This window comes from Pleurodeles waltl, chromosome 6, assembly GCF_031143425.1.
Source record: "Pleurodeles waltl isolate 20211129_DDA chromosome 6, aPleWal1.hap1.20221129, whole genome shotgun sequence".
NCBI lineage: Eukaryota > Metazoa > Chordata > Amphibia > Caudata > Salamandridae > Pleurodeles > Pleurodeles waltl.
The window spans coordinates 659,424,054-659,449,537 of record NC_090445.1 but is presented as its reverse complement, the minus strand read 5'-3'; the positions used below and the strand labels follow the sequence as shown (position 1 = coordinate 659,449,537).

Here is a 25,484-nt window from a genome sequence, read left to right as displayed (position 1 = left end):
TGTCTCCGTCTTCTCTGCAGGGGGTTTTCAGCTCAGCAGTCCTCTTCTTCTTAAGTTGCAGGAAGAAAATAAGTTACTTACCTGTAACTGTAGTTCTCCAGTATTGGAATCTTTCATAGATTCACATGCTTGAATCATTCCCCGTCGTCGAGATGGGAGTCCCGGTATAATTTTCATAAGTAATGTTAAAACATATTGAAGAGAAAAAGGCCCTAGGCCTCTTCAATTTGATAGTCTATCAGAGTCATTTTGTGAAAAAGGACCAAACTTGATCCTCCACCAATCAGGCGACAGCACCCTTCAGAACCTCCTGAGAGAAGCTCTAGCACCTCAGATTTTCCACGCACAAGTGCGTATATTATGTTGAGTATATGTACAACTAGAAAGAAAGAGGTGAAGTGAGCTTCTCCGGGGAGGTGGGTGGGTCGCGTGTGAATCTATGAAAGATTCCAATACTGGAGAATGAAAATGTCACTTACCCAGTGTACATCTGTTCGTGGCATCAGTCGCAGTAGATTCGCATGTTCTGCAATAGCTCGCCATCTGGTGTTGGGCCGGAGTGTTACAAGTTGTTTTTCTTCGAAGAAGTCTTTCGAGTCACGGGACCGAGTGACTCCTCCTTTTGTCTCCATTGCGCATGGGCGTCGACTCCATCCTCGATTGTTTTTCCCCGCAGAGGGTGAGGTAGGAGTTGAATTGTAGTAATAGTGCCCATGCAATGGAGTGACTAAGTATGCACTTATTTAAGGTTGAGATGATACATATATAAATAATTGAAGGTAACTTCCAAACTGCTACAGGCTCCCGGGGAGGCGGGTGGGCACATGCGAATCTACTGCGACTGATGCCACGAACAGATGTACACTGGGTAAGTGACATTTTCAGTTCGATGGCATCTGTCGCTGTAGATACGCATGTTCTGCATAGACTAGTAAGCAGTTATTTCCCCAAAAGCGGTGGATCAGCCTGTAGGAGTGGAAGTAGTCTGAAATAATGTCCTTAATACGGCTTGACCTACGGTGGCTTGTTGTGCGGATAACACGTCTACACAGTAGTGCTTGGTGAATGTGTGAGGCGTAGACCATGTGGCTGCCTTACATATTTCTTGCATTGGGATGTTTCCTAGAAAGGCCATGGTAGCACCTTTCTTTCTGGTTGAGTGTGCCCTTGGTGTAATGGGCAGCTGTCGTTTAGCTTTAAGGTAGCAGATTTGGATGCATTTAACTATCCATCTGGCTATACCTTGTTTTGAAATTGGGTTTCCTGCATGAGGTTTTTGAAATGCAATAAAGAGTTGTTTAGTCTTTCTGATGTTCTTTGTTCTGTCAATGTAATACATTAATGCTCTTTTGACATCTAATGTATGTAGTGCCCTTTCAGCTACGGTATCTGGCTGTGGAAAGAACACCGGAAGTTCCACTGTTTGATTTAGATGGAACGGTGAAATAACCTTTGGCAAAAATTTAGGATTGGTCCTTAGGACGACTTTATTTTTGTGTAGTTGTATAAAAGGTTCCTGTATAGTAAACGCCTGAATCTCGCTTACTCTTCTCAGGGAAGTAATGGCGATGAGAAATGCCACCTTCCAGGTTAGGAACTGTATGTCGCAGGAGTGCATGGGTTCAAAAGGTGGACCCATAAGTCTAGTTAGGACAACATTTAGGTTCCATGAAGGAACAGGTAGTGTTCTTGGTGGTATAATTCTCCTAAGGCCCTCCATGAATGCTTTAATGACTGGTATTTTATATAGGGAAGTTGAATAGGTAGTCTGCAGGTATGCAGATATTGCTGCAAGGTGAATCTTAATGGAAGAGAAAGCTAGGTTAGATTTTTGTAAGTGAAGCAAGTAACCCACTACATGTTCTGGAGTTGTGTGTAATGGTTGTATTTGATTAATATGGCAGTAGCAAACAAACCTCTTCCATTTACTTGCATAGCAGTGCCTGGTGGATGGCCTTCTTGCTTGTTTTATGACTTCCATACATTCTTGGGTAAGTTGTAAGTGCCCGAATTCTAGGATTTCAGGAGCCAGATTGCTAGATTCAGCGATGCTGGATCTGGGTGTCTGATCCTTTGGTTGTGCTGTGTCAACAGATCTGGCCTGTTGGGCAATTTGATGCAGGGTACCACTGATAGGTCTAGCAGCGTTGTGTACCAGGGTTGCCTTGCCCAAGTTGGTGCTATCAATATGAGTTTGAGTTTGCTTTGAGTGAGTTTGTTTACCAGGTAAGGAAGGAGAGGGAGAGGAGGAAAAGCGTAAGCAAATATCCCTGACCAGTTCATCCATAGGGCATTGCCTTGGGATTGTTTGTGTGGGTATCTGGATGCGAAGTTTTGGCATTTTGCGTTCTCCCTTGTCGCAAACAAGTCTATCTGAGGTGTTCCCCAGAGTTTGAAATAAGTGTTCAGTATTTGGGGGTGAATTTCCCATTCGTGGACCTGTTGGTGATCTCGAGAGAGATTGTCTGCGAGTTGATTTTGTATCCCTGGTATAAACTGTGCAATTAGGCGAATTTGGTTGTGAATTGCCCAATGCCAAATTTTTTGTGCTAACATGCTTAACTGCGTGGAGTGCGTCCCTCCCTGCTTGTTTAGATAATACATTGTTGTCATGTTGTCTGTTTTGACGAGAATGTATTTGTGAACTATTATTGGTTGGAAAGCTTTTAGTGCTTGAAAAACTGCAAGAAGTTCTAGGTGATTGATATGCAGTTTTGTTTGATGTACGTTCCATTGTCCTTGTATGCTGTGTTGATCGAGGTGTGCTCCCCACCCTGTCATGGAAGCATCTGTTGTTATTACGTATTGTGGCACTGGGTCTTGGAAAGGCCGCCCCTTGTTTAAATTTATGTTGTTCCACCACAGAAGCGAGAGGTAAGTTTGGCGGTCTATTAACACCAGATCTAGAAGGTGACCCTGTGCTTGAGACCACTGTGATGCTAGGCATTGTTGTAAGGGCCTCATGTGCAGTCTTGCGTTTGGGACAATGGCTATGCATGATGACATCATGCCTAGGAGTTGTAATACCATCTTTGCTTGTATCTTTTGTGTTGGATACATGCGTTGTATGATGGTGTTGAAATTTTGAATTCTTTGTGGACTTGGAGTGGCTACTCCTTTTGATGTGTCTATTATGGCTCCCAGGTATTGTTGTACCTTGCGTGGCCGAATTTTGGATTTTGTGAAATTGACGGTGAACCCTAGTTTGAAGAGGGTTTGTATGATATGATTTGTGTGATTTGAGCACTCTATTAACGAATGGCCCTTGATTAGCCAGTCGTCTAGATATGGGAACACATGTATTTGCTGCCTTCTGATGTGTGCAGCGACTACCGCTAGACATTTGGTAAAGACTCTTGGTGCGGTTGTTAATCCGAAAGGCAGTACCTTGAATTGGTAATGTATTCCTTTGAATACAAACCTTAGGTATTTCCTGTGCGATGGGTGAATTGGTATATGGAAATAAGCATCCTTGAGGTCTAAAGTTGCCATGTAGTCGTGCAGCTTTAGCAATGGCAATACTTCTTGTAGTGTGACCATGTGGAAGTGGTCTGATTTGATGAAAGTGTTGACTACTCTGAGGTCTAGGATTGGTCTCAGTGTTTTGTCCTTCTTTGGTATCAGAAAGTACAGTGAGTAAACTCCTGTGTTTATTTGTGTGTTTGGCACTAATTCGATTGCATTCTTTTGCAATAGTGCCTGCACTTGTATCTCTAGGAGATTGGAATGGTGTGTTGTTAAATTTTGTGCTTTTGGTGGTATGTTTGGAGGGAACTGTAGAAATTCTATGCAGTAACCATGTTGGATAATTGCTAGAACCCAAGTGTCTGTAGTGATTTTCTCCCATGCTCTGTAATAATGACCTATTCGTCCCCCCACTGGTGTTGTGTGGAGGGGGTGAGTGACATGTGAGTCACTGTTTAGTAGTAGGGGTTTTGGGGCTTTGGAATCTTCCTCTATTTCTAGGGAATTGCCCTCCTCTATATTGTCCCCGAAAACCTCCTCTATACTGTCCTTGGTAACTGGACGGTGTGGCTTGTGAGGTGCTGGCTTGTGTGCTTTGACCTCGAAACCCCCCTCGAAAGGGCGTTTTACGGAATGAGCTGTAATTCCCTCTGCTCTGCGGGGAGTAGAGTGCGCCCATGGCTTTGGCAGTGTCCGTATCTTTTTTGAGTTTCTCAATCGCTGTGTCCACTTCTGGACCGAACAGTTCTTTTTCATTAAAAGGCATATTGAGAACTGCTTGTTGAATCTCTGGTTTAAATCCAGACGTTCGGAGCCATGCATGCCTTCTGATAGTTACAGATGTATTAATTGTCCGTGCAGCTGTATCTGCAGCGTCCATGGAGGAGCGGATCTGGTTGTTGGAGATGGCTTGTCCCTCCTCAACCACTTGTTTTGCCCTATTTTGGAAGTCTTTGGGCAGATGTTCAATGAGATGTTGCATCTCGTCCCAGTGGGCTCTGTCATAGCGCGCAAGTAGTGCCTGGGAGTTCGCGATGCGCCACTGGTTTGCAGCTTGTGCTGCGACTCTTTTACCAGCTGCATCAAACTTGCGGCTTTCTTTATCTGGGGGTGGTGCATCTCCAGATGTGTGAGAGTTGGCCCTTTTCCTAGCTGCTCCTACAACAACAGAGTCTGGTGGCAGCTGTGTTGTGATGAAAGCCGGGTCTGTAGGAGGCGGCTTATACTTTTTTTCCACCCTTGGTGTGATTGCCCTACTTTTGACCGGGTCCTTAAATATGTCTTTTGCGTGCCGGAGCATACCAGGGAGCATAGGCAGGCTTTGGTAGGAGCTGTGGGTGGAGGAGAGTGTGTTGAACAAGAAATCATCCTCGACCTGTTCTGAGTGGAGGCTTACGTTGTGAAATTGTGCTGCTCTAGCCACCACCTGAGAGTACGCGGTGCTGTCTTCTGGTGGAGATGGTTTTGTAGGGTATGCCTCTGGGCTGTTATCTGACACTGGGGCGTCGTATAGGTCCCATGCGTCCTGGTCTTGGTCACCCTGGCTCATGGTGGTGTGAGCTGGGGAGTGTGATGGCGTTTGTGCTGGTGAAACGTTAATCACGGGCGGAGGAGAGGGTGGTGGTGTAACTCTTTTCACCACTTTTTGTTGTGGTGCTTGTTCCGTCTGGAACTCCAACCTTCTCTTTCTCCTAATGGGGGGAAGGGTGCTTATTTTTCCTGTCCCCTGCTGAATGAAGATACGCTTTTGCGTATGGTCCGCATCAGTTGCTTGTAGCTCTTCCTCAAACCTATGCTTCTGCATTTGGGAGGTTAGCGAGTGCTCTTCTGTATAAGAGCCTGAAGCTGGGTCGCTTGCAGTTTGTTTCGGCGTCGAAACTTTGTCTGCGTGTTTTTTCGGCTCCGAGGTGACTTTTTTCCTTTTCGGGGCCGAAACCTCTCGGCGTCGATCTGTTTCGGTGCCGCTGTCTCGGCGTCGAGCCGTGTCCACACCGGCATCTCGGTGTCGAGGCTTGTCTCCAGCACTTTCTCGGTCCCGAGAAGGCTGCGTGCCGGTGTCTCGACCGGAGTCGGACGATCTCGGCACTGTTTGGGCCTTTTTCGGTGCCGACGGTCGGTCACCGATTTTATGGGTTGAGCCATGGCCTGGTGGCAGTGGCGTCCCCTGGGCCTTGTAAATGTTTCTTTGTGTGGTTTTCGACGTCTTACTCACGGTTTGTGTATCGTCGAATCCTTCGGAGTCTGAGTCTTGGATCGAGAAGGTACCTTCCTCTTCCTGTTCCTCGAACTCCCGTCGGGCTGTCGGTGCGGACGCCATTTGAAGTCTTCTGGCTCGACGGTCTCGGAGTGTTTTTCGGGACCGGAACGCACGACAGGCCTCGCAGGTGTGTTCGCTGTGCTCAGGTGACAGGCACAGGTTGCAGACCAAGTGTTGGTCTGTGTAGGGGTATTTATTGTGGCATTTGGGGCAGAAACGGAACGGGGTCCGTTCCATCGGCGTTCTTCAGCACGCGGTCGGGCCGACCAGGCCCCGACGGAGGATCGAAAAATTACCCCGAAGGGCACCGGAGCTCTTCGATCTTCGATGCGGTGTTGAATGTAAGTATGCCGATCCCGAACGCAACAATACCGACGAAAATCTTCCGAAATTAACTATTTTTTCTGTTCCGAAACTCGGAGCGACAGGAACACGTCCGAACCCGATGGCGGAAAAAAAACAATCGAGGATGGAGTCGACGCCCATGCGCAATGGAGACAAAAGGAGGAGTCACTCGGTCCCGTGACTCGAAAGACTTCTTCGAAGAAAAACAACTTGTAACACTCCGGCCCAACACCAGATGGCGAGCTATTGCAGAACATGCGTATCTACAGCGACAGATGCCATCGAACCTACAGTTACAGGTGAGTAACTTATTTTCTTACTCCAGTATTGGAACTTTCATAGATTCACATGCTTGAATCAGAGTAGAAAGCAATAACTATGCACATTGTAAAATGACAACCCCTTTAATAAACAGGTTATCTTAGACCACAAAGCCTTCTTACCATCATGTATAAATTGATGAAGTATATGAGTGTACTGACATATGTCCCTACATATATATCTATATATACATATATACACACATCTACCTATACACACGTATATATACATAAATGTAAGTATCTCTATCTCTAATATATATAGGGATATTCCTGTGAAGATACATGATGAAATTTAAATAACAAACCAGTATTAAAACAAAAGACACTAATGTAACCTGATCAATATCTGACAACCCGCTTACTTACGGGATTAGGATAGTGTTCTCTTATCTTTAGATACATTTCTTTTCTTTTTTTTTTTTCTTCTCAATGTGCATACCTTTTCTAGGATGGAGGGATGTAGGAGAAATGGCTCACCTTCACCTGAAGAGATTCCTGAGAACCGCTTGGCCCACTGCTACCTCTCTGTGCGAGAGGGACTGCAAGCAATAGTGCTTAGTAAAGGTATGACAGCTCTTCCATGTTGCTGCCCTACATATGTCTTGTAGTGGCACTCCGGCAAACAGTGCCGCTGACAATGATACTTTTCTTGTCGAGTGAGCATGCACAGATGACTGCAAAGGTTTGCCCGCTGCCGGATGGCAGAAGCGAATAGCAGAGGCGATCCATCTAGAAATACTCTGCTTGGATAGCGGGTACCCCTTCCTAGGGGCACTGTACGCCACAAATAGCTGATTAGAGCGGCGAAAAGCTTTTGTCCTGTCCAAATAAAATTGAACGCATCTTTTCACGTCTAGAGAGTGTAATGCTCTCTCCGCTGGAGTAGATGGATGAGGGAAAAAAGACTTGAAGACCAAAGGTTCGTTAATGTGAAAGTCTGACGGAACCTTTGGAATAAAATGCGGGTTAGTGCGCATTGGTAGTCTATCTTGTTTAAGCTGTAGGAATGGCTCTTGGATGGAGAGCGCTTGTACCTCACTGACCTGCCTAGCTGATGTAAGAGCTATCAATAAGGCAACCTTCCACGATAAATGTTTGAGGGAAGCACAGTGGATTGGTTCAAAAGGATGCTTCATCAGTTGTGCCAAAACAATGTTCAAATTCCACGAAAGAGGTGGAGGTCTGAAAGGAGGGTAAACCCTGAACAGCCCCTTTAGAAATCTCTTAATCAGCCGAGAAGAGAAGAGCGAGGGTGTCTCATCTGAACGTCTGTATGCAGCTATGGCTGCTACATGAACTTTAATGGACGAGTGTGCTAGGCCTGATCGAGCTAACTCTAAAAGATATGGCAAAATCTCTTCTGGTGGTGAAAGAAAAGGGTCGATTTGATGCTGATGACACCAGGCACAGAATCTCTTCCATTTACACTGATACACCTTGTTAGTGCTATCCGCTCTGGCCTGTGACAAAATATTTCTGCAGTCCTGCAGGATATTCAAATGCGCAAATTCTCTGTGGTGAGGAGCCATGCCGCTAACCGCATTGACTGCGGATCGGGGTGTCGAACTTGCCCGTTGTTCATGGTTAGTAAATGAGGTAACGGCTCCAGCGGAATATGAGGTTTGACTGAGAGAATGAGGAGCTCTGTGAACCAATGTTGGCGCGGCCAGTACGGGGCTATCAGTATGAGAGTGCACGGTTCTGTTTTCATCTTCGTGAGGACCCTTGGGATCAACGGAATGGGAGGAAAGGTGTAAGCAAAGATGTCTGACCAGACTATCGAAAACGCATTCCCCCAAGATCCCTTTTAGTGATGCCAACTTGCGAAGAACTGGCATTTGGCGTGGTCCTTCTTCGCAAACAGATCTACTGTTGGTGTTCCCCACTGGGAAAAAATCTGGGTTAGTACCGTCTGGTCTAGTTCCAACTCGTGGCAGTCCGATTTCTGCCTGCTGAGTGCATCTTCTGCCTTGTTGTTTATTCCCGGCAAGTGCACCGCCGATAGTGTGACGCCTTGCTGCGAGGCCCAGTTCCAGATCGCTTGGGCTTCCCTGGAGAGGGTGAGAGATCTTGTACCTCCTTGTTTGTTGAGATAGTGCATCGTAGTGGTGTTGTCCGTTCTTATCACCACTCGCGATCCATAGATTCTTGGGAGAAACGCTTGTAAGGCGAGGTGCACTGCCCTGAGTTCTAGCCAATTGATATGCCTTTATGCCAGATGAGTTGGCCATCTGCCACTTACTTTCAGGTCCTGTAATACTGCGCCCCAGCCTACCAGTGAGGCATCTGTTATGGTCCACGGAGCTGGCTGTTGCATAAACGAGAGACCGATTGAGAGATGATGCTTTTGAAACCACCACTTGAGGGTTTTGATCATTATCGGAGTAATTTGTATCTGGTCTTCGAAAGTTCCTGATACTTGAAGCCATTGACGGTTTAGCTGCTCCTGCAAGGGGCGCATCTTTAGCCGACACAGAGGGATCAGAGGTATGCATGAAGACATCATGCCCAATAGTGATTTGAAGAGACGGACTGTAACCTTTCGTCTCTTGTGTATGAAACTCCCTAGGGTTAGTAATCTTTGTTGTCTCTCTAACGTGGGACATGCGATGCCGGATTCCGTGTTCAGTTTTGCTCCCAGAAAAGTAATACTGCGGCCTGGTAGAGGGTTGGACTTCTCCCAGTTGATCGAGAATCAGAGATTGGTCAGTAAGGAAACGCACTTTCTTGTTGACTTGTGTGCTCCTGTGTAAGTCTTTTCCTTTATTACCCAGTCGTCTAAGTATGGAAAGACCTGGTGCTTCCTTCTCCTGAGAAAGGCTGCCACTGGTGCTAGGCATTTGGTAAATATTCTTGGGGCTGATTTGAGCCCGAAGGGAAGGACGCGATATTGATAATGGCTCCCGGCTACGGTAAATCTCAAATACTTTCTGTGGGCAGGGTGGATTGGTATGTGGAAGTATGCGTCCTTGAGGTCTAGCGATGACATAAAATCTCTTTGATTGAGACGCAGAAGGACGTCTTGCAGGCTGATCATTCGAAACGATTGCTTCTTTAGGTATACATTTAGTTGCCTTAAATCGAGGATCGGTCTCCAATCCTTCCACTTTTTTCGAATTATGAAGAACCTGGAATAAAATCCTGTTCCTCGTTGATCCCGCGGCACCTTCTCTATAGCTCCCTTGAGAAGGAGCTTGTAGACCTCTTCTTTGAGTTGAGGATATCTTGAAGGAGTCCTGCGGGGAGGGTTGGAGGGAGGTTTTTGGACAAATTCTAAAGTATGGCCCCGTTCCACTAATTGTAGGACCCACTTGTCTGACGTAATGGTTTGCCATTGACTGAGAAATAAGGAAATTCTTCCGCCCAGGGTGACAGGAGGAAGAATGGGCGTAGCTGGTGCCTCGAAAACATCAGGTTCTACGAGCTGAATCTTTAGCAGGGCGGGTTGAGCGTCCACGGCCTGCCGGTCTATTACAGGCTGGTTGAGTCGGTTGTCTTTGGGAAAAGTATGGCCGATATTGTTGTGAAAATGATGGATAGGAAGAGTATCTCTGTTGTTGATATCCCCCTCTGTAAGAGGGCTGGCCGCGCCCCCTAGGACGAAAGGACGATTTCCGATATTGCAGGGTCCCTAGTGACCTTGCAGTGTCCGTGTCCGTTTTAATTGACTGTAGGGCTTCGTCCACATGTTTCCCAAATAACGCTTGGCCATCAAAGGGTAAGTCTAGGATCTTATTCTGGACTTCTGGACGAAATGAGGTGGCTTTGAGCCAGCCCTGTCTTCTTAATACAGCAGCACCTGCAAGCTGTCTGAAAGCAGTGGTCGCTATATCCATTGCACAGTCTATAAGCTCTGCAGACGTGCGTTGACCCTCTTGTACAGACTTATTTGCCTCTGATTTTACGTCTTCCGGCAGTTGATTAATGAAAGGAGCAATATCCGCCCAAAGCGGTCTGTCGTATCGAGACAAAATAGCCAAGGAGTTGGCAGCTCTAAGCACTAGGCTGGCCATAGAAGAGAATCTTTTTCCTATGTTATCTAGCCTTCTACCCTCCTTATCTGGGGGCGCAGAAATCGGAGCAGAAGAATATTTTGATCTTCTTTGAGCCGCTTGAGCTACTACCGAATCTGGAGGAGGATGGCCTGTCAAGCATGTTGGGGCATCATCAGGAGCTTTGTATTTCTTATCCAGACGTGGTAAAACTGCTGTGACTGTTGCTGGATTAGTCATGACTTTAAGGCCTTCTTCCCACAAGTAGTTCACCATCGGGATGGAGCGCACAGACTTCTGGAAGGGCTCTTTAAAATCATAAAGGAAACAATCTGTTTGCTTCGTAGGTAGCAGTAATGCAAAACGCGTGGCTGCCCTCTCTAAGAGATTGTGAAAACCTCCAATGTTTTCAGGTGGGGTCTCCACCTTCGAATGAGAAGGAGAAGATGGAGCAGGAATAATATACTCGTCCCACTCTGAGTGAGTATCTATGAGCTCTCCTTCTTGATCTCCTTCTGAAATGTCAGTGTCTTGGGGAATTGTCATGTCTGGGGTGGCCACATCTGTGAGATGCAAAGACGTTGGTCTTTGATGTGGAGTAGAAGGACCAGAAATGGGCGATGGATGAGGCTGTTCTCCTTGTGGAGGAAACCTTCTGTTATAATCCACCAACATGGCTCTAAGGCCAGTAAGCAGGTCGGAAGGGATATACGTTCCCTGTTGATACTGCTGATGCTCCAAAGAAGCCTGGGGATCATAAGCTTCCTCATATTCCTCCTCTTCCTGATATTTTACATTCAATTCAGAGGGGCTGTGGGCTGTTCCAAAAGGCCCATCTTCATCTGAATCTTCATCTCCCTCCAAAAGATGTACTGGTACCAGGGAGGGTACACCTTACTAGGTGAAGTATTGATATTTTTCCCTCGTCGACAACGTGTAAACTGACTGTCGTAGACGGTGCCGTCGACGCTGGACGCACTGTTATTTTAATAGCAGCAAGCTTCGCTGACAAGTCTACCGTCGACGGTAAAGCGGACACTGACATCAGCGCCGTCGACGATGACGAGGTGTAGACGGTCGTCGACGCTGAAGTCATCGTTGTAGTTCTCGTCGACGGTGGTGTACTCATCGACGATGTCGCTGACGGAGCCGTGGACGATGGAAAACCTAAAGTAGCTGGAGTCGTCGGCAATGCGCCCACCGACGGTGCCATCGACGGGGAATCAGTCGACGAGGCCTTTTTTCCAGTCACAGAAGATGGCTTTTTGAAAGGCACAGATGGTGGAACAGATGAGGATTTCCTGTGCCTCTCAGAACTGGAAGAATGTCTTTTCCCCTCTTTACTTGAGAGTTTAGTTGGGGAAGAAGATGGGCTGCGACCCTTATAAGACCCTGAGGCAGTCTTTTTGAGGGCTTTCCTTGAGGTTTGTGAGGGAGATCTAGAGCGTGATCTTGCCCTTTTAGTTGATCTCTTGGATGTTGATGATTCCTCACTCTCAGAATCAGAAACTGGATCCTTCCTAGGTTTCAGTTTCTGCAGCCATATTAATAATCTGCCTTCTCTATCCTTTAAGGTCTTAGAAGAAAAAGTACGGCAAATCTTACAGTCCTTGGCAGAATGGTCTGGATAGAGGCAGTAAATGCAATCTTGATGAGGATCTTCAGAATGAAGTCTTTTCTTCCCACAAGTCTTGCAGTCTCTAAAGAGACTTTTCTTTTCCTTGTCAGACATAGTTGAAAAATAGCTGACAAATCCAAATAAATGAGTTTCTCTGAGAGAAAAAGAGCTGAATAAAGGTGTGAAAACAGAGCAGAGCTCTGAGGAGACTCCCTAGCACGACGTGCGGTAGAAAATCTGAGGTGCTAGAGCTTCTCTCAGGAGGTTCTGAAGGGTGCTGTCGCCTGATTGGTGGAGGATCAAGTTTGGTCCTTTTTCACAAAATGACTCTGATAGACTATCAAATTGAAGAGGCCTAGGGCCTTTTTCTCTTCAATATGTTTTAACATTACTTATGAAAATTATACCGGGACTCCCATCTCGACGATGGGGAATGATTCAAGCATCTGAATCTATGAAAGTTCCAATACTGGAGTAATCTAAATTCTTAGGTTCAGGGGAGCCCTTAAATACTAAATTTAAGGGCGTGTTTAGGTCTGGGGGGTTAGTAGCCAATGGCTACTAGCCCTGAGGGTGGGTACACCCTCTTTGTGCCTCCTCCCAAGGGGAGGGGGTCACATTCCTATCCCTATTGGGGGAATCCTCCATCTGCAAGATGGAGGATTTCTAAAAGTTAGAGTCACTTCAGCTCAGGACACCTTGGGGGCTGTCCTGACTGGCCAGTGACTCCTTGTTATTCTCATTATTTCCTCCGGCCTTGCTGCCAAAAGTGGGGCCGTGGCCGGAGGGGGCGGGCAACTCCACTAGCTGGAGTGCCCTGTGGTGCTGGAACAAAGGGGGTGAGCCTTTGAGGCTCACCGCCAGGTGTTACAGCTCCTGTCTGGGGGAGGTGACAGCATCTCCACCCAGTGCAGGCTTTGTTACTGGCCACAGAGTGACAAAGGCACTCTCCCCATGTGGCCAGCAACATGTCTCGAGTGTGGCAGGCTGCTAAAACCAGTCAGCCTACACGGGTAGTTGGTTAAGGTTTTAGGGGACACCTCTAAGGTGCCCTCTGGGGTGTATTTTACAATAAAATGTACACTGGCATCAGTGTGCATTTATTGTGCGGAGAAGTTTGATACCAAACTTCCCAGTTTTCAGTGTAGCCATTATGGTGCTGTGGAGTTCGTGTTTGACAGACTCCCAGACCATATACTCTTATGGCTACCCTGCACTTACAATGTCTAAGGTTTGGCTTAGACACTGTAGGGTCACAGTGCTCATGCACGGGTGCCCTCACCTATGGTATAGTGCACCCTGCCTTAGGGCTGTAAGGCCTGCTAGAGGGGTGACGTATCTATACTGCATAGGCAGTGTGAGGTTGGCATGGCACCCTGAGGGGAGTGCCATGTCGACTTACTCATTTTGTTCTCACCAGCACACACAAGCTGGCAAGCAGTGTGTCTGTGCTGAGTGAGGGGTCCCCAGGGTGGCATAAGACATGCTGCAGCCCTCCGAGACCTTCCCTGGCATCAGGGCCCTTGGTACCAGGGGTACCAGTTACAAGGGACTTACCTGGATGCCAGGGTGTGCCAATTGTGTAAAACAAAAGTACAGGTTAGAGAAAGAACACTGGTGCTGGGGCCTGGTTAGCAGGCCTCAGCACACTCAATTCAAAACATAGCATCAGCAGAGGCAAAAAGTCAGGGGGTAACCATGCCAAGGAGGCATTTCCTTACAACATCTCTCTCTTCAAATGAGGGGACTGTAACTGGCTTAGACTTCTCATCGAGCAACTACTATCTCCAGACAGTGGCAATCGAATCTTTAAGAAGGATGGCATTTTGCTTTTTCTGTTGTTGGAAAATGCTCTACTCATAGTACTCCCCAGTGATGGAAAACTGTTTGCCAGGGACTGTTAATTACAATTCACGAGAGCGGTTTGTTTGTTTGCTTGTATGAGTGAGTGTTTTCTATCTCTGGGACACGGTTTGTTACCAGGTGCTGTTTCCTGCGAAGAGCTACCTGCTTATACGATGTGCTGACTTCAGCAGGGTTTCAGAAAACTCAGCCCCCCTCACCCCGACTTGTTCAGATAAAACACTGCAGTTGTGCTTCCCTTTCAGGATTTGTACTATCTTGTTCTGAATCTGGGAACTCATTTTTAGTTGGACACCTCCTGAGCAAAACCCAGACCCATGAGTACCCACAAGTGAACAATCTGCTATGATCCCTCTACCTTATCAACAGTATTTCCAAGGAGGAGATAACCTTAATTTTGATCCTTGTTCCTATCTATCCCATACTCTACCCTCAATCCATAAATACTCCCTGCCAATACTGGATGCCACTGGAGGATTCTTTGGCAAGCAGTGATGGCCAATGTTCATGTATGACACTCAGGGTGGTGTGTGAGGTAATTTCTTACAATTATTTGTAATTTTCGTATTTGTCTGATGTCGCACAGGGACTCAAGAGTCACCCCTCCCTCCCCCCATAGTTAGGGTATTTCCCAGGCATGGACCCTGTTTCTTATGTCCAGCTTGCTTTTTTGTAATTTTGCATGTTATCGTGGTCTGTGGTAGAGTGTACTGAACCACCTCTCATCGAACATATTCCCTCTGCTGAACCTGTGTAAGGAAATGCCTCCTTGGCATGGTTACCCCCTGACTTTTTGCCTTTGCTGATGCTAGGTTTTGAATTGAAAGTGTGTTGAGACCTGCTAACCAGGCCCCAGCACCAGTGTTCTTTCCCTAACCTGTACTTTTGATTCCACAATTGGCACACCCTGGCATCCAGATAAGTCCCTTGTAACTGGTACCTCTGGTACCAAGGGCCCTGATGCCAGGGAAGGTCTCTAAGGGCTGCAGCATGTATTATGCCACCCTAGAGACCCCTCACTCAGCACAGACACACTGCTTACCAGCTTGTGTGTGCTAGTGAGAACAAAATGAGTAAGTCGACATGGCACTCCCCTCAGGGTGCCATGCCAGCCTCTCACTGCCTATGCAGTATAGGTAAGACACCCCTCTAGCAGGCCTTACAGCCCTAAGGCAGGGTGCACTATACCATAGGTGAGGGTACCAGTGCATGAGCACTGTGCCCCTACAGTGTCTAAGCAAAACCTTAGACATTGTAAGTGCAGGGTAGCCATAAGAGTATATGGTCTGGGAGTCTGTTTTACACGAACTCCACAGCACCATAATGGCTACACTGAAAACTGGGAAGTTTGGTATCAAACTTCTCAGCACAATAAATGCACACTGATGCCAGTGTACATTTTATTGTAAAATACACCACAGAGGGCACCTTAGAGGTGCCCCCTGAAACTTAACCGACTATCTGTGTAGGCTGACTGGTTCCAGCAGCCTGCCACACTAGAGACATGTTGCTGGCCCCATGGGGAGAGTGCCTTTGTCACTCTGAGGCCAGTAACAAAGCCTGCACTGGGTGGAGATGCTAACACCTCCCCCAGGCAGGAGCTGTAACACCTGGCGGTGAGCCTCAAAGGCTCACCCCTTTGTCACAGCACCGCAGGACACTCCAGCTTAGTGGAGTTGCCCGCCCCCTCCGGCCACGGCCCCCACTTTTGGCGGCAAGGCTGGAGGAAACAAAGAAAGCAACAAGGAGGAGTCACTGGCCAGTCAGGACAGCCCCTAAGGTGTCCTGAGCTGAAGTGACTAACTTTTAGAAATCCTCCATCTTGCAGATGGAGGATTCCCCCAATAGGATTAGGGAGGTGACCCCCTCCCCTTGGGAGGAGGCACAAAGAGGGTGTACTCACCCTCAGGGCTAGTAGCCATTGGCTACTAACCCCCCAGACCTAAACACGCCCTTAAATTTAGTATTTAAGGGCTCTCCCTGAACCTAGAAATTAGATTCCTGCAACTACAAGAAGAAGGACTGCTGAGCTGAAAGACCCCTGCAGAGGAAGACCAGAAGACACCAACTGCCTTGGCCCCAGACTTACCGGCCTGTCTCCTGCCTTCCAAAGAACCCTGCTCCAGCGACGCTTTCCAAGGGACCAGCGACCTCTGAATCCTCTGAGGACTGCCCTGCTTCGAAAAAGACAAGAAACTCCAGAGGACAGCGGCACTGCTCCAAAAGAACTGCAACTTTGTTACAAGGAGCAGATTTAAAGACCCCTGCAACTCCCCGCAAGAAGCGTGAGACTTGCAACATTGCACCCGCCGACCCAGACTCGACTGGTGGAGAACAACCAACTCAGGGAGGACCCTCCGGCGACTCTACGACTGTGAGTAACCAAAGTTGTCCCCCCTGAGCCCCCACAGAGACGCCTGCAGAGGGAATCCCCAGGCTCCCCCTGACCGCGACTGTCTGAACTCCATTTCCCGACGGCTGGAAAAGACCCTGCACCCGCAGCCCCCAGCCCCTAAAGAAACGGAACTTCTGTGCAGGAGTGACCCCCAGGAGGCCCTCTCCCTTGCCCAGGTGGTGGCTACCCCGAGGAGCCCCCCCCTTGCCTGCCTGCAACGCTGAAGAGATCCCTTGATCTCTCATTGACTTCCATTGAAAACCCGACGCGTGTTTGCACACTGCACCCGGCCGCCCCCGCACTGCTGAGGGTGTACTTTCTGTGCTGACTTGTGTCCCCCCCGGTGCCCTACAAAACCCCCCTGGTCTGCCCTCCGAAGACGCGGGAACTTACCTGCTGGCAGACTGGAACCGGGGCACCCCCTTCTCTCCATTGAAGCCTATGTGTTTTGGGCACCTCTTTGACCTTTGCACCTGACCGGCCCTGAGCTGCTGGTGTGATAACTTTGGGGTTGCTCTGAACCCCCAACGGTGGGCTACCTTGGACCAAAAACTGAAAACTGTAAATGACTTACTTACCTGTACAATGAGGCAAGAGATCCCAAACCTGGTGCCACTAGGAGAGTGGTAGTGCCTCAGGGTTTCAGAGAGTTTATTCTGACCTTAGCCCATGATATTCCCCTTGCTGGGCATTTGGGACAAACCAAGACGTGGGAGAGGTTAGTCAACCACTTCTACTGGCCCAATATGTCCCAGAAGGTTAAGGAGTTTTGCCTCTCCTGCCCCACCTGTCAAGCCAGTGGTAAGACAGGTGGGCATCCAAAGGCCCCCCTCATTCCACTTCCAGTGGTGGGGGTCCCCTTTGAAAGAGTGGGTGTGGACATAGTTGGTCCACTAGAACCTCCCACAGCCTCAGGAAATATGTACATCCTAGTAGTAGTGGATCATGCTACTAGGTATCCTGAAGCTATTCCCCTTAGGTCGACTACTGCCCCTGCAGTAGCCAAGGCCCTCATTGGTATCTTTACCAGAGTGGGTTTCCCTAAGGACGTGGTTTCTGACAGAGGTACCAACTTCATGTCAGCTTACCTAAAACACATGTGGAATGAGTGTGGAGTGACTTATAAATTCACTACACCATATCATCCACAAACTAATGGCCTTGTTGAGAAATTCAACAAGACATTAAAGGGCATGATCATGGGGCTCCCAGAAAAACTCAAAAGGAGATGGGATGTTGTAGGAAGTTGGCTCTGTATGTGCTATTTCAAAGTAAGGAATAGCATGCACAGAGTCCAAGGGTTCCCCTTAGAGGTAAAATAGTGGTAAAAAAAGATAATACTAATGCTCTATTTTGTGGTAGTGTGGTCGAGCAGTAGGCTTATCCAAGGAGTAGTGTTAAGCATTTGTTGTACATACACATAGACAATAAATGAGGTACACACTCTCAGAGACAAATCCAGCCAATAGGTTTTGTATAGAAAAATATCTTTTCTTAGTTTATTTTAAGAACCACAGGTTCAAATTTAACATGTAATATCTTGTTTGAAAGGTATTGCAGGTAAGTACATTAGGAACTTTGAATCATTTCAATTGCATGTATACTTTTCAAGTTATTCACAAATAGCTATTTTAAAAGTGCAATTTTCACAGTTCCTGGGGGAGGTAAGTGTTTGTTAGTTTTACCAGGTAAGTAAGACACTTACAGGGTTCAGTTCTTGGTCCAAGGTAGCCCACCGTTGGGGGTTCAGAGCAACCCCAAAGTTACCACACCAGCAGCTCAGGGCCGGTCAGGTGCAAAGGTCAAAGTGGTGCCCAAAACGCATAGGCTTCAATGGAGAGAAGGGGGTGCCCCGGTTCCAGTCTGCCAGCAGGTAAGTACCCACGTCTTCGGGGGGCAGACAAGGGGGGTTTTGTAGGGCACCGGGGGGGACACAAGCCCACACAGAAATTTCACCCTCAGCGGCGCGGGGGCGGCCGGGTGCAGTGTTAGAACAAGCGTCGGGTTCGCAATGGAAGTCAATGAGAGATCAAGGGATCTCTTCAGCGCGGCAGGCAGGCAAGGGGGGGCTTCCTCGGGGAAACCTCCACTTGGGCAAGGGAGAGGGACTCCTGGGGGTCACTTCTGCAGTGAAAGTCCGGTCCTTCAGGTCGTGGGGGCTGCGGGTGCAGGGTCTTTTCCAGGCGTCGGGACTTAGGTTTCAGAGAGTCGCGGTCAGGGGAAGCCTCGGGATTCCCTCTGCAGGCGGCGCTGTGGGGGCTCAGGGGGGACAGGTTTTGGTACTCACAGTCGTAGAGTAGTCCGGGGGTCCTCCCTGAGGTGTTGGTTCTCCACCAGCCGAGTCGGGGTCGCCGGGTGCAGTGTTGCAAGTCTCACGCTTCTTGCGGGGAGATTGCAGGGTTCTTTAAAGCTGCTCCTTTGGATAAAGTTGCAGTCTTTTTGGAGCAGGTCCGCTGTCCTCGGGAGTTTCTTGTCGTCGTCGAAGCAGGGCAGTCCTCAGAGGATTCAGAGGTCGCTGGTCCCTTTGGAAGGCGTCGCCGGAGCAGAGTTCTTTGGAAGGCAGGAGACAGGCCGGTGAGTTTCTGGAGCCAAGGCAGTTGTTGTCTTCTGGTCTTCCTCTGCAGGGGTTTTCAGCTAGGCAGTCCTTCTTGTTGCAGGAATCTAGTTTCTAGGTTCAGGGAGAGCCCTTAAATACTAAATTTAAGGGCGTGTTTAGGTCTGGGGGGTTAGTAGCCAATGGCTACTAGCCCTGAGGGTGAGTACACCCTCTTTGTGCCCCCTCCCAAGGGGAGGGGGTCACATCCCTAATCCTATTGGGGGAATCCTCCATCTGCAAGATGGAGGATTTCTAAAAGTTAGAGTCACCTCAGCTCAGGACACCTTAGGGGCTGTCCTGACTGGCCAGTGACTCCTCCTTGTTATTCTCATTATTTTCTCCGGCCTTGCCGCCAAAAGTGGGACATCAGTGTGCATTTATTGTGCTGAGAAGTTTGATACCAAACTTCCCAGTTTTCAGTGTAGCCATTATGGTGCTGTGGAGTTCGTGTAAAACAGACTCCCAGACCACATACTCTTATGGCTACCCTGCACTTACAATGTCTAAGGTTTTGCTTAGACACTGTAGGGGCACAGTGCTCATGCACTGGTACCCTCACCTATGGTATAGTGCACCCTGCCTTAGGGCTGTAAGGCCTGCTAGAGGGGTGTCTTACCTATACAGCATAGGCAGTGAGAGGCTGGCATGGCACCCTGAGGGGAGTGCCATGTCGACTTACTCATTTTGTTCTCACTAGCACACACAAGCTGGTAAGCAGTGTGTCTGTGCTGGGTGAGGGGTCTCTAGGGTGGCATAATACATGCTGCAGCCCTTAGAGACCTTCCCTGGCATCAGGGCCCTTGGTACCAGTTACAAGGGACTTATCTGGGTGCCAGGGTGTGCCAATTGTGGAATCAAAAGTACAGGTTAGGGAAAGAACACTGGTGCTGGGGCCTGGTTAGCAGCCCTCAGCACACTTTCAATTCAAAACATAGCATCAGCAAAGGCAAAAAGTCAGGGGGTAACCATGCCAAGGAGGCATTTCCTTACAGATGTCCTCCTGCCATGTCTGCTTTTTGCTTACAGAGAGGTGCCTCAGAAGGGAGTAGGATTCTCACCCTTTGAACTTCTGTTTGGCCACCCTGTAAGGGGACCACTTGCTCTTGTTAAAGAAGGCTGGGAGAGACCTCTTCATGAGCTTAAACAAGACATAGTGGACTATGTACTTGGCCTTCGCTCAAGGATGGCAGAGTACATGGAAAAGGCAAGTAAAAACCTTGAGGCCAGCCAACAACTCCAGAAGTTGTGGTATGACCAAAAGGCTGCACTGGTTGAATTCCAACCAGGGCAGAAAGTCTGGGTTCTGGAGCCTGTGGCCCCCAGGGCACTTCAGGACAAATGGAGTGGCCCTTACCCAGTACTAGAGAGGAAGAGTCAGGTCACCTACCTGGTGGACCTGGGCACAAGCAGGAGCCCCAAGAGGGTGATCCATGTGAACCGCCTGAAGCTCTTCCATGACAGGGCTGATGTAAATCTGTTAATGGTAACAGATGAGGACCAGGAAGCTGAGAGTGAGCCTCTCCCTGATCTCCTCTCATCAGACCCTAAAGATGGCTCAGTGGATGGGGTGATCTACTCAGACACCCTCTCTAGCCAACAGCAAGCTGACTGTAGAAAGGTCCTACAACAGTTTGCTGAACTCTTTTCCCTAACCCCTGGTCAGACACACCTGTGTACCCATGATGTGGACACAGGAGACAGCATGCCTGTCAAAAACAAAATATTTAGACAGTCTGATCAAGTTAAGGAAAGCATCAAGGTGGAAGTCCCCAAGATGCTGGAATTGGGAGTAATAGAGCACTCTGACAGCCCCTGGGCTAGCCCAGTGGTCTTAGTCCCCAAACCTCACACCAAAGATGGAAAGAGAGAGATGAGGTTTTGTGTGGACTACAGAGGTCTCAACTCAGTCACCAAGACAGATGCCCATCCCATTCCTAGAGCTGATGAGCTCATAGACAAATTAGGGGCTGTCAAATTCTTAAGTACCTTTGACTTAACAGCAGGGTACTGGCAAATCAGAATGGCCCCTGGAGCAAAAGAAAAGACAGCATTCTCCACACCTGATGGGCATTATCAGTTCACTGTTATGCCCTTTGGTTTAAAGAATGCCCCTGCCACCTTCCAAAGGTTGGTGAATCAAGTCCTTGCTGGGCTGGAATCCTTTAGTGCAGCTTATCTTGATGATATTGCTGTCTTCAGCTCCACCTGGCAGGATCACCTGGTCCACCTGAAGAAGGTTTTGAAGGCCCTGCAATCTGCAGGCCTCTCTATCAAGGCATCCAAATGCCAGATAGGGCAGGGAACTGTGGTTTACTTGGGACACCTTGTAGGTGGAGGCCAAGTTCAGCCACTCCAACCCACGATCCAGACTATTCTGGACTGGGTAGCTCCAAAAACCCAGACTCAAGTCAGGGCATTCCTTGGCTTGACTGGGTACTATAGGAGGTTTGTGAAGGGATATGGATCCATTGTGACAGCCCTCACAGAACTCACCTCCAAGAAAATGCCCAAGAAAGTAAACTGGACTGTAGAATGCCAACAGGCCTTTGACACCCTGAAGCAAGCTATGTGCACAGCACCAGTTCTAAAAGCTCCAGATTACTCCAAGCAATTCATTGTGCAAACAGATGCCTCTGAACATGGGATAGGGGCAGTTTTGTCCCAAACAAATGATGATGGCCTTGACCAGCCTGTTGCTTTCATTAGCAGGAGGTTACTCCCCAGGGAGCAGCGTTGGAGTGCCATTGAGAGGGAGGCCTTTGCTGTGGTTTGGTCCCTGAAGAAGCTGAGACCATACCTCTTTGGTACTCACTTCCTAGTTCAGACTGACCACAGACCTCTCAGATGGCTGATGCAAATGAAAGGTGAAAATCCTAAACTGTTGAGGTGGTCCATCTCCCTACAGGGAATGGACTTTATAGTGGAACACAGAGGTGGGACTGCCCATGCCAATGCAGATGGCCTTTCCAGGTTCTTCCACTTAGAAAATGAAGACTCTCTTGGGAAAGGTTAGTCTCATCCTCTTTCGTTTGGGGGGGGGGGGGGGGGGGGTTGTGTAAGGAAATGCCTCCTTGGCATGGTTACCCCTGACTTTTTGCCTTTGCTGATGCTATATTTTGAATTGAAAGTGTGCTGAGGCCTGCTAACCAGGCCCCAGCACCAGTGTTCTTTCCCTAACCTGTACTTTTGATTCCACAATTGGCACACCCTGGCATCCAGATAAGTCCCTTGTAACTGGTACCTCTGGTACCAAGGGCCCTGATGCCAGGGAAGGTCTCTAAGGGCTGCAGCATGTATTATGCCACCCTGGAGACCCCTCACTCAGCACAGACACACTGCTTACCAGCTTGTGTGTGCTAGTGAGAGCAAAATGAGTAAGTCGACATGGCACTCCCCTCAGGGTGCCATGCCAGCCTCTCACTGCCTATGCAGTATAGGTAAGACACCCCTCTAGCAGGCCTTACAGCCCTAAGGCAGGGTGCACTATACCATAGGTGAGGGTACCAGTGCATGAGCACTGTGCCCCTACAGTGTCTAAGCAAAACCTTAGACATTGTAAGTGCAGGGTAGCCATAAGAGAATATGGTCTGGGAGTCTGTTTTACACGAACTCCACAGCACCATAATGGCTAAACTGAAAACTGGGAAGTTTGGTATCAAACTTCTCAGCACAATAAATGCACACTGATGCCAGTGTACATTTTATTGTAAAATACACCACAGAGGGCACCTTAGAGGTGCCCCCTGAAACCTAACCGACTATCTGTGTAGGCTGACTGGTTCCAGCAGCCTGCCACACTAGAGACATGTTGCTGGCCCCATGGGGAGAGTGCCTTTGTCACTCTGAGGCCAGTAACAAAGCCTGCACTGGGTGGAGATGCTAACACCTCCCCCAGGCAGGAGCTGTAACACCTGGCGGTGAGCCTCAAAGGCTCACCCCTTTGTCACAGCACAGCAGGGCATTCCAGCTTAGTGGAGTTGCCCGCCCCCTCCGGCCACGGCCCCCACTTTTGGCGGCAAGGCTGGAGGGAACAAAGAAAGCAACAAGGAGGAGTCACTGGCCAGTCTGGACAGCCCCTAAGGTGTCCTGAGCTGAGGTGACTAACTTTTAGAAATCCTCCATCTTGCAGATGGAGGATTCCCCCAATAGGATTAGGGATGTGACCCCCTCCCCTTGGGAGGAGGCACAAAGAGAGTGTACTCACCCTCAGGGCTAGTAGCCATTGGCTACTAAACCCCCAGACCTAAACACGCCCTTAAATTTAGTATTTAAGGGCTCTCCCTGAACCTAGAAATTAGATTCCTGCAACTACAAGAAGAAGGACTGCTGGAGCTGAAAGACCCCTGCAGAGGAAGACCAGAAGACACCAACTGCCTTGGCCCCAGACTTACCGGCCTGTCTCCTGCCTTCCAAAGAACCCTGCTCCAGCGACGCTTTCCAAGGGACCAGCGACCTCTGAATCCTCAGAGGACTGCCCTGCTTCGAAAAAGACAAGAAACTCCAGAGGACAGCGGCACTGCTCCAAAAGAACTGCAACTTTGTTACAAGGAGCAGATTTAAAGACCCCTGCAACTCCCCGCAAGAAGCGTGAGACTTGCAACACTGCACCCGGCGACCCCGACTCGACTGGTGGAGAACAACCAACTCAGGGAGGACCCTCCGGCGACTCTACGACTGAGTAACCAAAGTTGTCCCCCCTGAGCCCCCACAGCGACGCCTGCAGAGGGAATCCCCAGGCTCCCCCTGACCGCGACTGTCTGAACTCCATTTCCCGACGGCTGGAAAAGACCCTGCACCCGCAGCCCCCAGCCCCTAAAGAAACGGAACTTCTGTGCAGGAGTGACCCCCAGGAGGCCCTCTCCCTTGCCCAGGTGGTGGCTATCCCGAGGAGCCCCCCCCTTGCCTGCCTGCGACGCTGAAGAGATCCCTTGATCTCTCATTGACTTCCATTGAAAACCCGACGCGTGTCTGCACACTGCACCCGGCCGCCCCCGTGCTGCTGAGGGTGTACTTTCTGTGCTGACTTGTGTCCCCCCCGGTGCCCTACAAAACCCCCCTGGTCTGCCCTCCGAAGACGCGGGTACTTACCTGCTGGCAGACTGGAACCGGGGCACCCCCTTCTCTCCATTGAAGCCTATGTGTTTTGGGCACCTCTTTGACCTTTGCACCTGACCGGCCCTGAGCTGCTGGTGTGATAACTTTGGGGTTGCTCTGAACCCCCAACGGTGGGCTACCTTGGACCAAAAACTGAAAACTGTAAGTGACTTACTTACCTGTGAAAACTAACAATAACTTACCTCCCCCAGGAACTGTGAAAATTGCACTAAGTGTCCACTTTTAAAACAGCTTATTGTGTTTTATGTGAAAAGTATACATGCTAAAGTAATGATTCAAAGTTCCTAGAGTACTTACCTGCAATACCTTTCAAATGAGCTATTACATGTAACATTTGAACCTGTGGTTCTTAAAATAAACTAAGAAAAGATATTTTTCTATAACAAAACCTATTGGCTGGATTTGTCTCTGAGTGTGTGTTCCTCATTTATTGCCTATGTGTATGTACAACAAATGCTTAACACTACTCCTTGGATAAGCCTACTGCTCGACCACACTACCACAAAATAGAGCATTAGTATTATCTCTTTTTACCACTATTTTACCTCTAAGGGGAACCCTTGGACTCTGTGCATGCTATTCCTTACTTTGAAATAGCACATACAGAGCCAACTTCCTACAACACCTATTAAGTAATTGTTTCAATGATAAACTGCATCAGCATCTGGTAGACCTAGGACCAATTTCTCCCCAAGAATTGGGAAAGAAGGCGGACAATTGGGTCAAGACTAGGGTGTCCAAAACTTCCACAGGGGGTGACCAAAAGAAAGGGGTCACAAAACCTCCCCAGGGGAAGGGTGGTGAGACAGCCACAAACAAAAATAGTAAAGAGTCTTCTACAGGCCCCCAAAAACCTGCACAGGAGGGTGGGCCCAGAGCCTCTTCACAAAACAATTTTGGGTACAAGGGTAAAAACTTTGATCCCAAAAAGGCCTGGTGTCGTAGCTGTAATCAGCCTGGACACCAAACTGGAGACAAGGCTTGTCCCTAGAAAAGTACCACTTCTAACTCCACTCCAGCTAACACTGGAATGGCTAGTCTCCAAGTGGGATCAACAGTGTGCCCAGAGCAAATCATGTGTCACACTGAAGCTACATTAGTCTCTGAGGGTGGGGTGGATTTAGCCACACTGGCTGCCTGGCCCCCTAACATGCAAAAATACAGGCAGCAGCTCTTAATTAGTGGGACAAGTGTAGAAGGCCTGAGGGATACAGGTGCCAGTGTCACAATGGTGACAGAGAAACTGGTTTCCCCTGGTCAATACCTGACTGGACAAACTTATCCAGTCACCAATGCTGACAATCAAACTAAAGTACATCCCATGGCAATGGTAACTTTAGAGTGGGGAGGGGTCAATGGCCTGAAACAGGTGGTGATCTCCTCAAATATCCCAGTAGACTGTTTGCTTGGAAATGACCTGGAGTCCTCAGCATGGGCTGAGGTAGAACTTAAAACCCATGCAGCCATGCTGGGTATCCCTGAACTGGTGTGTGTCAAGACAAGGGCACAGTGCAA

The 25,484-nt window shown here is 48.7% G+C and overlaps 1 protein-coding gene across 4 annotated transcripts in view; it reads right to left on the bottom strand.

The window, feature by feature from the left end:
• Positions 1-25,484, bottom strand: part of KDM5B (lysine demethylase 5B) — a 768,574-nt gene that overhangs the window by 385,830 nt on the left and 357,260 nt on the right. The window lies entirely within an intron of this gene.